The sequence below is a fragment of the Pinus tabuliformis genome, chromosome Q (assembly GCF_031772625.1).
Source record: "Pinus tabuliformis cultivar Carrire ecotype Pingquan chromosome Q, CPIR1, whole genome shotgun sequence".
Lineage (NCBI taxonomy): Eukaryota > Viridiplantae > Streptophyta > Pinopsida > Pinales > Pinaceae > Pinus > Pinus tabuliformis.
This window is the reverse complement of record NC_142296.1, coordinates 363444398-363461509: the sequence shown is the minus strand read 5'-3', so window position 1 is coordinate 363461509 and position 17112 is coordinate 363444398.

Below are 17112 nucleotides of genomic sequence, written 5' to 3'. Positions count from 1 at the left end.
AGAAATAAAATCTCTCGAGGTGAAAACCCTTCCTAAATTTTTGCACTCAAAAATATGTTTGCATCTTGAGAGATTTGATCCCTATCAGTGTTACTCAAAACCAACATAAATCAATCTTAACTTTGGATCTACCAAGAGTTGACAGAAATAAAATCTCTTGAGGTGAAAACCCTTCCTAAAGTTTTGCATTCAAAAATATGTTTGCATCTTGAGAGATTTGATCCCTATCAGAGCTTGGTGAATCTAAAGTTATGATTGATCAAATCTAATTTCAATGGATGTAACATCATCATCATAATTAACAATTAAATATGTATCTTGATTATAAACTTTGATCCATAGTAACTCCTGATCTACCAAGCACGCAAATGGATCAAAAGTCGCAATATGCATGCCTCCTTTTGAGTGCAAAACTTGAGAAAATATTTTCACCTCAAAATATTTGATTACTCTCCACACGATAGGTTTAGAGTTAAGATGGATCTATAATGGTTCTTAATAATATTATTTATATTTATATAAATTTCATATCTTTATACTTTTTTTTCTAAGTAATATTGTTCTATTGATATGGTACAAAAAGAGGTTACAGAGAGGCTTGACTTCAAAGTTGTTGAACATCAATCATCACCAAAAAGATTTGTTTGTTTTGGACTGCCCCAACATAGGGGAAACTAGTCCATTGAACCATAAAGACTGCCCCAACATAGGGGAAACCAGCCCATTGAACCAGAAAGAAAACCACTCCTAGGTAAACATTGTTTTTCCAAAAAGACTGAGAGAGAAAACAAGCATGTCTAGAATAAAAAAACAGGAGTCCTAAAAACACTGCCCAGATTTAGACATATCCACCTGGCAGAAAACAGCACTAACAGGTTGCCACACGTCAATTCGATGGATCCTCTGGGGCTGGTTCCTCCTTGATTCTACATGAAAATTGATACCAGTCATCATCCGCATCAGACACACCACGTCCCTGAGTTGGTGGAGCCTCCTCAGTGCCACCTGTGCCCATTTGTGTTTCAGAAGTGTCATTCGATTTACTTCTCGAAGCCTTTGTGCCACTATGCTTGCCGCTCTCAGTTGAAGGACTGCCAGCTATATCCTTGCCATGCAGAGTTGCTCTGCCTTTGTTTCGTGGCCTATTGCTAGGAATGTTGATTCCTCAGCTACCTGAAGCCTCCATGCTCTGCTTGCCCTCGAGTCCAGTCGGAGGAGCTTACGGCTCAGATTCTTCCACAAAGGAAATTGTTACAGTAGCAGTGATTATAGGTTGATTTAAGATGCTTCTAAAACAGAACTAGGTGTTGTGAGGAGCAGGGTAAGGTGGAAGAGGGAAATCTGCAATGCGGACTACTACATTTCTCCCTTCAATGGCTTGATTTCTAGCATGACCCCTGCTGTTACACAGTAATTTGTCACCGTTTATCACCGTCCCTGTTTCCCCTCTCCCGTACATTGGAGGACTCATTCTGGGACCTGTGAGAAGTGACATGACCTGAAACCACTTGCATCATATTCCTCTAAGTATGAGCTTCATATGCCCTGAAGACATCTCCTGCAAAATACCCATGAAAACAACTCTTTTTGCATTAGCGCGGGTCCACCGTTCACTACCCGTGCCAATGAGGGAAATCCTCTAAAAAGGGCGCGCCATTGGCGCTCTGTCTCAGAGTTTCACTCGCGCCAACCGAATTGAGTAAAGTTTTTAACCAACAAGCTTCCGAAGGTTCTCTTCAACCCATTCACCAACTGAATCTATGTTGAGCTAGGATGGTTTGGCTTCGAATCTCCATAGAAGGGAAAGTGGTTTGCCACCTTTCATGGAAGTTTCCAAGTGATAAAGCCAATCCCATGAATAATGTGGTTAATCCTATCTCTTTCTTCTCTATCTATAAAAGCTTGCCTCTATGCCTTGAGCAAGCTAGTTACAGTGGTTCCAGTTCCAACATAGTGATAGAGAATACCAGGAGTTCAAGAGTTTGAAGCTGCAAGAGCCTTCTTTGCACCCATAAGGCCAAATCTAAGTGAGGAGATTCTTATCACCAAGGAGAGAGAGGCTTTTTTCCCATCCCAACAAGCTTTGCAAGACTTGTGTAGCTGACCACCCAGCCAAAGGAGGATTTGACGTCAGAACTATGGTTGTATCCTTCTTTGTTGTTTATCAATAATAGATGACTATCATTATGGTTCCACTCTCATTGTCTTATGATTGATGTTGAGTTATATCTTTTCTGACTGAAATATAATTGCATCTATTGGATTTTATGCTTGTATTTGTGTTGTTCTTTGCATGTGCAGGTGTCCAATCACGGAGATCGTGGGGATTGTGACCGGCCAAGGCAAAGGAACGAGGGCGATGTCTCTTCTACGAACACTAGCGTTGGAATCCAAGTAGGTTCTCACCATCCACTTTGTATTTGCAATTAGGGACTTGCGTGATAGCATTGTTTGATTGTTGCTAGACCCGGTCTGGGCTAGTAGGGATCGTCTCTGTCCGCAAAGGGGATTTACCTCCACAATAATTTGGCGACTCCGCTGGGGAGTCTTGTCTCTTTGGTTTCTCGTTTGGTTGCTTAGATAGCTTTCTGGGTTGGATTTCTTGCTGTTTCTTGCTTCCTGGTTTGCCTAGATACTATCTTCAAGCCTTGAGTTGCTTGCTTTTGTTTTTGACTTAGCAAACTTGATTAGTGCGCTTTTTAGACTTACAGTCACGCCAATTGGCAAAAGTTGCTCAAAAACAACCCGCGCCAATCCCATAAAAGCGCGAGTTGCAGCCTGACAGTCGCGCCAGGCCTGTCAACTTTTCCAATTCGCTTTTCTTCAAGCCCTCTGAGCTTGGATTTGTATGTTGCCGCGTCTTTTTCAATTACTGGAGTGTGTTTGATCCTTGTTTGACTGGTTTTAGACCTTCATCCTTCAGGTGTTTGCCTCTTTCTATTGATTTCACTTTTTAGCCCTAGGGCATCTAGTGGCTTTGTGCGTCGAGCCTTCCGTAGGAGTCTTGGGTTCTTTGATTGTCCAGTCGACTTTGTGATTACTTTTTGCATTTTCTCAGTAGTTTTCAAAGCTTTTTCTTGTTATTCAAGTGATTTGCTTCTTTTTCGCTTGGGTTTCGCTTGGCTTCGTTTGGGATTAGATCACATAGCTCATAGAGGTCTTTGTGCATTCTTCTTGGTTTGAAGGACTGTTTTGGTGTTTTGGGGATTCGATTGTGTTCTCATTGAGTGAAATTGATCTTGCTCGGTGTTACTATCTCTCAAAATTTGTTTAGTGCACTTTGCCATTGAAAAGAAAGACGAATAATCTCTTTTGCGTTGCATTAGTTAATTGAAATTAGAAGCTTTTCATTGATTAAGCGATTTAAAACAAAGAAAAGTTTCGTTTATTTGTCATTAGCTGCATTAGAGTGGTTCTTGATTGTTTGTGGTCATTTTGTTTGAAAAATTCTCAACTCTCTCGTAGTTAGTATTCATCGAACGAAACGATATTCTTTGGCATATAGTTTGCATTTAGGGAATTGTGAGAGATTACATACGGTAGGACCTGGAAATTGAAACTTAACTAAAGATCAACCATAAAATGAACTGAATGAACTTAAAAACGTATTGGAACATAACGCTCACTAATTAGAGGTCTACGCTAGAGACGTGCTCCGGCGTCGTTAAACCTAGTCACTGTTGTTTCACACTACGGTTGGGTGATTCCTCCTTTTGTGACTCGATAGTGGTCTAGCACGGACTTGAGCTCCCATGTACCGTCGCGTATATAGGGGAGACCCCACTAGGTTATCATCCTTTATCCACAGGAAGCCGTGTCTGTCGCCTTACAAGCCGTAACGCACCGAACACAGCATTCGGGAAGATTGACTGCCGTACGGGAAGTCCTTGGTTTTCATATGACTACCAAGGTGTATATGCAGTTTTACGGATTTGTTTGGTAAACCCTTTGCCTAGTCTCTCCAGAGTAGTCACTTTTGATCCTTTTCGGACTCCTTAAAAGAAAAGGTTCACTTGAGCAGTTTGTCACTTCGGGCTCACAAAACATTCGAAGGCGACTAGAGTCACCTTTTTGTCCTTTTGTCGACTCTTAAAACATGAAAAGGTCAAGTTGTGTCCTTGCGTCTTAAAATTTATTTGGCCGCGATTAACATTACCTGGTTAGATCTTGTGTGCGTTAGTTTGAGTAGGGTCCTTTATCATTAGATTCCCTTAGGTTTTGTTTGAATTTTGTCATCCTGGCTGAACCGTCGACTCCCGTTCCAAGTGATCAAGGGTCTCCGTTTTCCGTTAACAATGTAAACTTTGAAACGGGAACTATAAACTCAAAATGGGAACTCTGGCCAAAAAACCCCAAAAAAACATCAAAAACAGTGCTAAAAACGAAAAGTGTGTATACTGGAACGATGTTTTTTTTTTTAGGTGTCAATTTTGAACGTGTTTTAAAAATGGCAGTGACTACGAAATTTACTACGAAATTTTCTTGCAAAATATAGCTTCAAAACGAAAGTGTTGATACTGGAATAATGATTTTTTTTTTTTAGGGTCAATTTTCAAACTTTTTAAAAAATGCTAATAAAACCAATTTTTTATGTCTCAAACAAAGTTAAATTTTAAGGAAAAAACACATTAATGTTTCTGGTAGAATATCATTTTTCTTTCCTAAGTATAAATTTAACATGTTTTCAACCACAACATGCTAGATACAAAAGAAATTGAAAATTTTTCAACTATAAAACTAAAAAAACATGACATTATGAACAAATTATATCACTGAATGAATTCAAAAGTCTTTATTTGTATACTGAATAAAACATACATTATATCTCTAATTTGATATTGCATTGTATATATTTAAACAATAAAATTTATCATACTTAAGACATAATCCAACAACATAAAAATGCTTCATAACTTCTCATTTAACAAAATATGGAAAACATTAATTTTATTTGAAGATACGATGCATACATCAGTTATATAAACTGTCTTAAACAATTATTCAAACTCAATCACCCAATAACCGTGGGTAGGCCGTCGTCGTGCCCCCTTCCCCCAACCCATTACCGATCTTTCCCATTCACCCATGCCCTCTTCCCCCTTCTGCCCTACCCATGCGCCAGCCCTTGCTACCCCCAACTCACCCACCCATGCACCATTTCCCTAACTCTTCCTTCCCTACCCCACAACTCTCCTCCCCATAAGCCCACCCCCTAACTCCCATTCCCCTCCAATCTCAACTCCTCCCCCCCTTCCTTAACGCCGGCCCCATGGGCCTCGCGCCCTACCCCCCTCCACCCTACCCTTACCCCTACCCCCTACCTTCCCCCACCCCCCACCCTTACCTTACCCCCCACCCCCTGCCACCCCCTACCCTTACCCTACCCCCCCCCAACCCCCCCTGCCCCCTACCCTTACCCCCCCACCTACCCCCCCTGCCACCCCCTACCCTACCCCCCCTGCCCTACCCCTTACCCCCCCACCTACCCCCCCTGCCACCCCCTACCCTTCCCCCCACCCCCCCGCACCCCCCTTACCCCCCCACCCTACCCCTACCCCTACCCCTACACCCCCCACCCCCCCTCCACCCCCCCCCTTACCCCCCCACCTACCCACCCCCGACCCTGCCACCCCCTCCACACCAACCCCCTGCCACCCCCTACCCTTCCCCCCCCCCCCAACCCCCTACCCTCCCCCCCCACCCCCCCTGCACCCCCCTTACCACCCCGCCCTACCCCTACCCCTACACCCCCCTCCCCCCCCCCCAGCCCCCCCTACCCCCTACCCTCCTTACCCCCCCACCCCCCACCCCCCTTACCCCCCCCCCTACCCCCTACCCCTACCCCCCGCATTCCCCCCCCCCCGCCCCCTCCCCACCCCGCCCATCCTCGGCCCCCTCCCCGGCCCCGACCCACCCCACCCCCCACCCCCCCCCCCCCCCCTCCCCCCCCCCCCCTCCACCGCCACCCTGCCCACCCCTCCACCGCCCCCTCCCACCCCTCCCCCCCACCACCACCCCTCCCCGGCCCCCCTACCCACCCCTCCACCCACACCGCCCCCTCCTCGCCCACCGCCACCGCCCCCTGCCCGCCCACCCCTCCCCCGCCACCGCCCCCTCCTCGCCACCCCCCCCCCCCCCCTGCCCACCCATCCCCCACCACCGCCCCCCCCGCCCCCTCGCCCACCCCTCCACTGCCACCGCCCCCTCCCCGCCCACCCCTCCCCCTCCCCCTCCCCCTCCCCCACCCCCTCAGCGGCAGCGGCACCCCCGGGCCACCTGCCCTGCCCGATCGGCGGCGGGTCGATTAAAGCATGAGTTTCAATCTTTGGGTCATCATTTGTAGGTAGAATCCTCAATTTTAGGCTTCTAGGTTTTATATTAAGGAAATAGAGCCATTGTCAATTTTAGTATACCCTTCTTGGGCTTTTGTATCATGTAAAAATAATTATTTTTTAGTCAAATAGGTCATTTGGAACCTCCACACCAAGTCGACCTCCTAATGAAGTCAACCTACATTAGGGTAATTCAACCAACAAAAAAGGATATATATAGAGACGAAATTTGATCCATTTTTCACCACTCATTCAACAAGTTCGATACACAAGAAAGAGAGGAAAAATAAGTACGAAGTTGCTAGAGAAGGAAGAAGATTGCAGGGAAAGATCAAATCGACGTTTTTGGTTATGTATATCTCACACATGCGAAGTTAACAACCATTTGTTGCGGCCTAAAGTCTTTCCTGGCCTCTGTAGCATGTGGAAAAGGCTTGTCAACGGGTAGCATTTCTCGTGTGTGGTAAACCAGAAGAGGGTTGTCTTATACTTTTTGGGAATTTTTTTAATGATGAAAAATTGAATCAATGTAATAAACTCAAAACACATTATTTAAACAATTACACCAGCATAGATCCATCTTAAGTACGATCTAACATGAGCCGAGAGGGATCAAATTTCTTCAAGTGCAAAATCTTTTAGAGTGAAAAATACAATGTGTAATTTTTCATTCTTTAAATTGCATTTTTAAATGATATATAGAGTATATATAGGGCCAAATAAACCCTCTGACCATAATTTTTTATTTTTTTCATGATATATACATATTTTTTTAAAATTATTTATAATATATACATAGTTAACATTAAAATATTTTACATAACATGTACATTCACATTTTATAGCACAAATTAAAATGTTTTTTTTTTATTAATAAATTTTAGGTATATGTCAATATCAATTTATCATAAAAAATTTTATTTATAGTACACATTGAAAGTTTTTTTTATATACAACATTAAAATATTTTATTTAACAAATTCCTTTCTATATATAGATATATATGAAATTGATATCTTCTTCAAATAGTTTATTTAAATATGCTATTCAAATATTTTTGAAAAGTATAAGGTTTAAACATCTTATTCACAATTTTTTTTACTTCTAATTACTTAACAACATATTCATTTTTTTTATTATATCTAATATTATTTTTGTATTCATAGCATAATTTATTTACTTTTATTTTAAAAAAAAATTGTTCAACTTAACCAACATAAAAATTTACAAATTCCCCCACATTGGACTGTAAAATTAATTGAATTTTTCATCATTAAAAAAACCCAAAAATATAAAACAACTCTCTCCCTGTTTTCCACACACGAGAAACGCTACCCTGTTAACAAGCCTTTTCCACATGCTACAAAGGTCAAGTTTATAGTTCTCTTTATGCATTTTACCAGAAAGAGTGATGGAGCCATTTTGTGATTTTGTGATGGAAGTGTAGATCAAAACATGTATTAAATATTAAAAGCCGAAGCATTTAAATCTTAAAGTATTTAATTAAAGTTAAAGAAGTTATAAACCAAATAATCTAAACATTTATGTATTTGTTTTTAAAAATTCATTACATTCATAAAACTTCCAAACATATTCAAGCATTTATGAAATTGAATGGTATTTATGAAACTGTGGAAGAAATGCATTTATTAAATTTTGGGATTTAAAGTCGTTCTTTGATTCGGATAGTGTGTTCTCTCAAAGTCAGTTCTTTGCAACTTCGAGTATAGTGTGTTCTCTCAAAGACAGTTAAGTTGCAACTTCGAGTATATTTTAAATACATGTTGGCTGCCACAATAATAGTTGCTGCAAACCATGCACTAGCCCTCACTTGGGAATGACACACTTCAAAGATTCATGTAAAGGGGGTGAGTTTATTATAAAAGGTAATAACTACATTAAACATTTGGCCTTTTCAAAAATTATTAGGAACCTTCGTGCTATGTGGGCATTTACTGTTCGAAATATTGCAGACATGAGTTCATAGGAAAAGTGAACTACACAAATCAACCTACAAAGTAAAACAAATTTTGGCACAAAGGGATTGAATGTGGTTATGGTACGAATATATAAAAATATTCTAATTTAGGTGAATTTGATGCACGAATATGAAAGCGTGGTTAAGAAGCTAATATAAAATGAAATCAAATGATTAAGTAATGAATTTGAAACTGTAGTAAATTGAAATGCATGTAAACTGAACTGTTCGCCATTCATTTTCATTCTCATGTAAACTGAACTGTTCACCATTCATTTTTCCAACGGGCCATTTGGTTATAGTAATTAAACCCATTTGGTTATAGTAATTAAACGGGCCATTTGGTTATAGTAATGCTCATGCGGGTCGATTCCCGGAATCGACCCGCCGCCGGTCGGGCGGGGCGGGGCGGCCCGGGGGTGGCGCTGCGCCTGTAAACTGAACTGTTCGCCATTCATTTTCATTCTCACGTAAACTGAACTGTTCACCATTCATTTTTCCAACGGGCCATTTGGTTATAGTAATTAAACCCATTTGGTTATAGTAATTAAACGGGCCATTTGGTTATAGTAATGCTCATGCGGGTCGATTCCCGGAATCGACCCGCCGCCGGTCGGGCGGGGCGGGGCGGCCCAGGGGTGGCGCTGCGGCGCGCAGCACCACCCCCGGGCCGCCCCGCCCCGCCCGACCGGGGCGGGTTGATTCCCGGAATCGACCCGCAGGTTTGATTAAACATTCAACTACAATTGTGTCACCCCAAGCTGAAATCAAAAATAAATCTATACTAATTTTAAATACAACCCATTCTTAAACACAACCAATTCTTGCAAAAGGCCCCTGTCATCCGAGGTTTGATTAAACATTCAACTACAATTGTGTCACCCCAAGCTGAAATCACGGAGGAAAGATCGACTAGATTTTAACATACCAACAATGGCAACACCAAATCGCAAGAAAACTAACTATGTTACTAGTGATTGTTACACCAAGATCACCGAAATAATAACTCTGAATATCACTACAATTTCGTCGTAATCACAAGATTAATCTTCGGATTCAGTTGTTATTTCCTGGAAATTGAAAGATTCACGCTCTGCGGAAAGCTGGCATGCAAAATAATCGTTTATCAAACCTGAAGTCACACTGAGTTCTATTTCAGTTAGATTGGAAAAGTCCAATTCATATGATAGGAATTTTTGAAGCTATTGCCATAAGAATTCAATCTTTACCTATATTTGCTTTTGATTTAGTGTAAATTTAGAGCAACTACGAAATCTTAAATTGTGTATGAGTTATGTGATTTATTTTGCAGCTATATCTGTTATAACTTGCGATTTGTCTTCCTGACAGTGTTCGTTGTTGAAGATCGTAAGTCTGTTGGATGAGATCGATCTGGAGATTTGGAGCACTATTTTGACCTTTAGAAATTGGAAGAGGACCAAATGAACATTGCTTAATGGGGACCAACAAATATTTGAAGAAGATTGAGTTTTCTTTTTGAAGAAAAACCGTTGAACTGGGGTTTGGTTGGATTAATTTTGTATTATTATAAAAAGGGCCATAAATGTAATAAGGGGTATCAATATCTGTAGAATAGGGTAGCACACATACCGAAAGGCTGAATAGAGGGGAAACAAATGTTGAATTATATTATACAATGATTGTGGAATTATTTGATCTAAAATAATTTTGTGTAAGTGTTCTGATTTGGTTTGATTTAGGTTCCTGTAAATTGTTTCCACTGATTCAGATTATTGAGAAAGTTATTTTTACACAAATTTAATTTCAGGAATATTTCAGAATTTAATAATGATGAAAGTAAATCACCCTACACCATGGTGGCAGTCGGCAAATCACACAGTGAGAATGTAGAGATTTTAGAAATGTACGATTCCTCTGAAAATTGTTGGAGGATTGTCGGGCAATTACCCGGTAATGTAAGGGTAATGCGTATGAGAGTGGCAGAGGGTGGAAGATTGATCTTCTGCAACGGATTCTGCTACAGTCTAGTGATCAATACTGACCTTCCTCATCGTGAACGGCAGGGCATCATAGGTTTCAGCATCGCAGATGGGAAGCCAAAGTTTGCCTCGCTACCGTTCGAGACGCTGGATCTTCCACCCATGGGGTGGCCTCATGTTGGAGTTTTTAATTTATTATTTCATTTCGTTATTGTTGTAGGAGTTTTTAATTTATTATTTCATTTGGTTATATGTTTATTGAATTGTTTCATAAATGAATAATTGAAAGATAATTCAACTATAGAAATTATTACTGCGGTCTTTTTAATTTACCTCACCAAGAAATAACAACTAGATAGTAATTCTTGATGTGAAACCTAAAAACAACTCTAGATTATTCTGTGTTTGTTTAGAAGATCGAAGGCTTTCATTATTGTAGTTTTTAATATATCTCATTAAGAATAATTCATATTCTAGATTATAATTGCATTTATAATTTAGCCATAGTATTTAGTTTGCATCTTGAACATTCAACATTTTATGAAGAGAACATCATTCATCCTTTATTATTAACACCATTTACATGTGTCTCTTCTTTGTATCATATTTTACTAATTATTTAACTGGTAGTCTAGGCATACTTAACATAGAACATAACTTAGGATTCATGTACATATAACAATAGGAAACTTTAGGATTCCATGGTTCCTTTCTTTACAAGAGGAAGACATCCAAATGCCAACAAACCCTTTAAACCCGTCAAGAGTGACTATTCCAAAAGACTTGGGCTATCTAAATATCCTCAGTCCAGGCCACATCCCCCTTCTTGACAAAGGGGCCAAAAACCCTCGTGTTTCATATTCTCTACATTCAGTACTAAGTAAATGTGCATGTATGGGAGTACACTGAGTCTATATGAATTCTCTCCAACATTTTCTACTATCTCAATGGGTTTAAAGGAACTATTTGGAAAGGCATTGGAAAACTTCATTCTTTGGGAGTATTATCTTTATCTTCAAACACTTTAACTAGGAGTAATGTAGCATTGACTGTAAAACTCCATTTATTAGAGAGATTAACTTTGTCTTCAGATAATTTAGTTGGGAACATTGATAGGAAATCACCATTTGTTGGAGGCATTATTTTTTTATATGAACAAATTAACTATGAGCATCCCTAATAGAATCAATGATTTTATTTCACCTGAGTTTTTGGATCTATCACAAAATAACCTAAAGGGATTGATTCCTAAGGGTATTGGTAGATGCACTTATTTTTTTCACTTCAAGTTTTAGATCTATCACACAAAAACATAAAGAGACCAATTCCTAAATGTTTTGGTAGTTGCACTTCTTTGAATGATCACTTTTCCAATCTAATAACATCTCTTGGACTTGTACATCTTTGGTCCATTATAATTTTGGATTAAAAAAATATAATGATTTGTGAGATTCTTTGATATCTTGCATTTTCATGACTTAAGAGTTTTAGGTGTTGCTTATAATTTTCTTCATGGCATTAATCCTCAATTTGTTACAAATCTCACTGAGTTGAATATGTTAGATTTGTCCAACAATAATTGCAATGGAAACATGACCTTTAATCTTGATAAAATTCTTGGATATACAATCAATGTGTTTAGGTATGGTTCAAATATTAAGCTATTTCATCAGGAATAAAGTATGATACAAAAGGAAGTGGGTATTCTTCATATATGATGCATGCATAACACCAATTTTGACTTGTCTAGAAAACATATTAATGGAGAGACACTATAAGTATATGATGTATAGGTAGCTTGTGATTGTTGAATTTGTCTAGTAATCAAATGGAAGGGTTAATTCCTACATCTCTCAGTAACATATCCACTTTGGAGCACTTAGACTTTCCTAAAAAAAGAAGTGCGAATACTTAATATAATGCATATAAACACCGTATTTGTTTTGTTTTGCAAAAATCTTAATGGAAACATACCCTCAATTATGGGAGTATGAGTAGTTTGTGAATGTTGAATTTCTTTAGTAATAAAGATGAACGGTTAATCCCTATATCTCCTGGTAACATATCCACTTTGGCATAATTGCAATAGTAATAATAATTATAATAATAAAATATAGTTTTAACTACATATCTTTTAAAAAGTATGTCCAATTCACTAACTATAAAATAGAATTATGTGATTTTATTTAATTTCCTTAAACTAACACCAAAACAATTTTTATTTAAACATTATGTGAGGCGGGGGGGGTAGGGGGTTGGGGGGGTGGGGTAGGATGTAGGGGATGGGGGGGTGTAGGGGGTAGGGGGTAGGGGGGGGGGGGGGTGGGGTAGGGGGTAGGGGATGGGGGGGTGTAGGGGGTAAGGGGGGGTGCACGGGTAGGGGGTAAGGTGGGGAGGGGGGTAGGGGGTGGGTGGGGCTGATGGGGGGGGTTAAGGGTAGGGGGTTGGGGGGGGTGGAGGGGGAAAGGGTAGGGGGTTGGGGGGGGGGGGTGGGTAGGGGGTGGGGGGGGGGGGGGGGGGGGGGGGGTAAGGGTAGGGTGTAAGGAGGGGGGGGGGGGGTAAGGGTAGGGTGTAAGCGGGGGGGGGGGGATGGGGGGGATAAGGGTGGGGGGCTGGGGGGGGAGGGGGTAAGGGTAGGGCATGGGGGTAGGGGTGGGTGGGGGCTGGGGAATGGTACAGTTGGGCGGGGGGTGGGCGCAGTGGCGAGGGGCGGCTGCGGGGAGGGGTTGGGGAGTGTAGGGGGTTTGGGGGGATGGGGGGGGTGGGGGGGGGGATGGGGGGGCGGGGGCGGGGGCGGGGGGTGAGGGGGGATGGGGCGGGGGTGTGGGGGGACGGTAGGGGGTAGGGTGAGGGAAGGGGAGGGGGACCGGGGAGGGGGGGAAGCTTAGGAAGCTTCGTTCAAACAGAAAATTCAGCTGAAAACAAACATCTAGCATGGCATGCAAAGGATGGACCACGAAGAAATACAGATTTGGCGAGCGAAACAAAGAGAAAACACAGATTTGATGGATGTAGGGAGTACAATAACTTGGTAATCATATCGAGGGATTTGTCATCATCATCATTTTCGGAGATTGGATCAGGCGTGTTACTTTAATTATTAATGTGTAGTGAATCCAGACAAGAGATCGCTCGTGAGAGGAATAAGTTAATGGGATCGGGGCTTCAATGTAGTCGTCAGGGGGTTGTGGGGGGCGCATGGGTAGGGGCTCACCCATACTTGCCTAATTGTGCACTTAGCCTCATTATCCCTCACCTGACCTCCCGCTCGCCCATCGACCTGCCTGCTTGTTAGAGGTGGCTGGGCAATTTTGATTATACAAATAAAAAATTTATGGTATATTTTTGTTGTTAATTTAAGTTAATATGTTTTTTTATTTACTAATTTATGTGTTTTTTTTTAGGAAAATGGCATCAAGGAAAATTTCTGTGAATCTTTCTGAACCAAAGAGTCTTAAAGGTGTATCTTCAAAAAACATTGGTGAATGAACTCCACCTGAGCTCATGCCTACAAATATTTCAAGTGCTTTAAGTGATAAGAAGCTAATCTCAGATTGGAAAAGTTCAAAAGAGGTGAAATTTCCATCAAGAGTCTGGTATGTGAAAGAAAGAGAGAGCACAACTGTGATTTTCGCATTGATTTTTACGTTAATTATTATTTTTTGAAAAAAAAAGTTGTTATTATTATTTTTTTGACATGAAATTCATTAAAAAAACTATTATTTGACCATTTTTAGTTAATATTTTTGTATAAAAATTGTGATTTTGACATGTTAATTCTAGCAAAAAAATATCAAAACGTTTAGTTTTTTTGTTATATTTATGTTAAAAATGGTTATTTTTATGTCCATTGTTAAAAAATGTTGTTTTTTAGAAACAATTATTTCATGTGGATTGAAAAATTAATTAAGGATGTATAAATATGTAGATTATCTAAAATTCAAACTATCGACTTTCTAATTTAAAAACGCAAAACAATAAAACCCCCCCTAAAAAAAAAAAAAAAAATTAAGATAGAGAACAAGAAAATATGAATAAAATGACGACTTCAAAAACTATCAAATTTAGAAAATAATTTTTTACATTTCACACACTAGAAAATTAAAAGTCAAAAAATAGGTCTTTTAAAAAAAGGGTTTGATGCAGAATACTCACTTTTTAAAATCAACATGAAAATCACTACCATTCTAAAACTTGATTTCATCCTTGAACATGAAAAAAATTAAAGTTCCAAAAACCATGTTCTAAAAAAAACATGTGTATTCTGCATCACCACTTTTGAAAAACAGGTCATTTTTTTGCTATCTCTACGAAACGGGTAACAGTATCAGTTCCCGTTTCAAAGTTTACATTGTTCGTTGCTCCTGAGGTACCAGTTGTAAGTGATACTCTTCCTATTATCCCGAGTATCCAACCGATCAACTCTTGCACTCCGGACGACGAAGGTTACGAAATTCATTGGAACCCCATCTGGGAGCCTGAAGAGGACGATATTCCTTTTACCCCCCCTGGTGTTTCGTCTCCAATGTCTACCTCTCACATGGATGAGACATCTCCTAGAATAAGTGAGACACATGTTTTGTCGAATATCGACACTCCCATCCCAGCTACTTCTCCGCTCCCCCCACGCTACCAGTCGTTGAGGGATAGGGTAAGTGCCAGGATCCCTGCTTCGACTATGTGGGACCCCCATATCACTCCCACCACGGGATCTTTTGTTTCACATGTCCACACTACACTTGTCACTTCAGTTCCGACAAATCCAACTATTTGTGTAGAACATTCAACTCTAGTTGTTAGTGCCGTTACAACGTCTTCAGCTCTGAATACTGGTGTTGGTCCCCCTCACGGTCAAGTGAATAGTGGCCAGCCGGCACACTCACCCAAAGTTGTTCACCCTGCACAAAGTGCTCCACCCTCTTCTGGTCCTATCCCAAGGGGGGGGGCCATATGATGCCTATGGACAAGCTGTTCAGGATCCGAATGCGCAAGGTCCATTCTTTTATTACGATTCTACTGGTCAATACCTTCAGCTTTCTCGACCCTTGCCTACTCAACCTATTGTTGAGGTTTCGGTACCATTATCCGTTGCTTGGAACACCACCACTTTCCATGGGGGCCAAGCAATGCCTGCACAGCTTCAAGGACCGCCTAACCAAGGCCAGCCATCTTATGTGCAAACCCCCAAGGGCAGCAATATTATGGCCAGTCTTACCCAGGACAACCTGGGGGCCCACAAGGACAACCCTATCAGGGACAACCTTCAGCCGCTGGTGGTCCATCTTTTACTTATCTGACTCAACCTTCTGGTTACCCGGGGCAACCTGGTACCTAGCAAGGTTACCCGTCTGGACAACCAGGACAACCTTACATCCAACAAGGCCAACCTGATATCCAACAGGGTTATCCCTCTGGACAAACTAGACAAACTTATATTCCACAAGGTCAACCGGCAGTCCAACAGGGGTATCCTTCTGGGCAAGGGGGGCAGCCTTATGTACAGCAGGGCCAACCCACTGCTCAGCCTAGTCATCCTTCTGGGCAAGCGGGTCAGCTTCCTGCACAGCAAGGCCAACCCACTGCCCAGCCTAGTCATCCTTCTGGACAGGCTGGCCAACCTCAAGGTCAACCGGTCGTCCAGCCCGCTCAACCATCTGTTCCGCAAGGATAACCCTTGGTTGCTTAGGGACAACCTGGTACCCAGCAAGCACATCCTTCTGGGCAAACAGGTCCGTCCCAAACCCAACTAGGCCAACCTTCCGGCCAGATGGTCCAAGCTCAACCTGTTCAAGGACATCCTTCTGGGCCCCAGACTCAAATTGGTTATCAAATGCAAGGTGGGCCACGACCCCAACCTTCTTACCAAGCGCAGCCTTCTTATTAGGCTCAGTATGGAGCTCAGCAAACATATGGCTACCAGCAACCCTAGGGGCAAACTCAATTTACCCCTTATCAAAATTATCAACAAATGCAGGTCACTCCTTACCAGAATTATCAGCAACAGTACGTTGCACCTGCAGGTCAAGTTGCTAATCCATGGGGTGCTGGGGGGCAGACCTAGGGTCAACTGTCTGCTTATGGACAGAATCCTTATGGACAGAACCCCTATGGGAAAAATCCCTATGGGCATAACCCCTGGACAAAGTCCATGGGGGCAACCACCACCTGGTTGGAACCCTGGTACAACCTCCCTCCCACAGCCACAAATATCCTTTAATCCTCAGTTGCCTTTCTTAGCGACGTTGGAACTTCCATATGTGTCCAAGTTAACAAATGATCCCATTCTTCATAATCCATATTGGCCACCAGTTCCAACTAAGATACCCGGTGATTGCTCGAAATTCGATGGCAAAGCTGGTGAAGACCCTCAAGCCCATGTCATGACCTATCACCTTTGGTGCTCATCCAACTCATGGCTTGATGACTCTATCCGGCTCCGCCTCTTCCAAAGGACTCTCACTGGCTCAGCCGCTAAGTGGTATATTGAGTTGAATCGCGGAACATTTCAAGATTTCAACTCGCTGGCTATGGCATTCCTAACTCATTTTTAGTTACCCATTCGGTATGAGATAGGGACACATCTCCTTACGTCTCTCAAACAGGACATGGCCATGCATATATCCGATCATATACATGAATGGAGACAGCGTCGTCGCTTGATCAAATTTTGGATTCCTGATCAGCTCCTGACCGATTGGTTCATGACTTCCTTTGTCCCTGCAATTGCACGAGACATCGCCATGGGAGCTTGTGTAACTGAAGAGCAGGCTATCGCACGTGCTCAGTACCTTGACTTGGTATATTCTCAGTCAGGTACTTTATATGATTATTTTCCAGACGC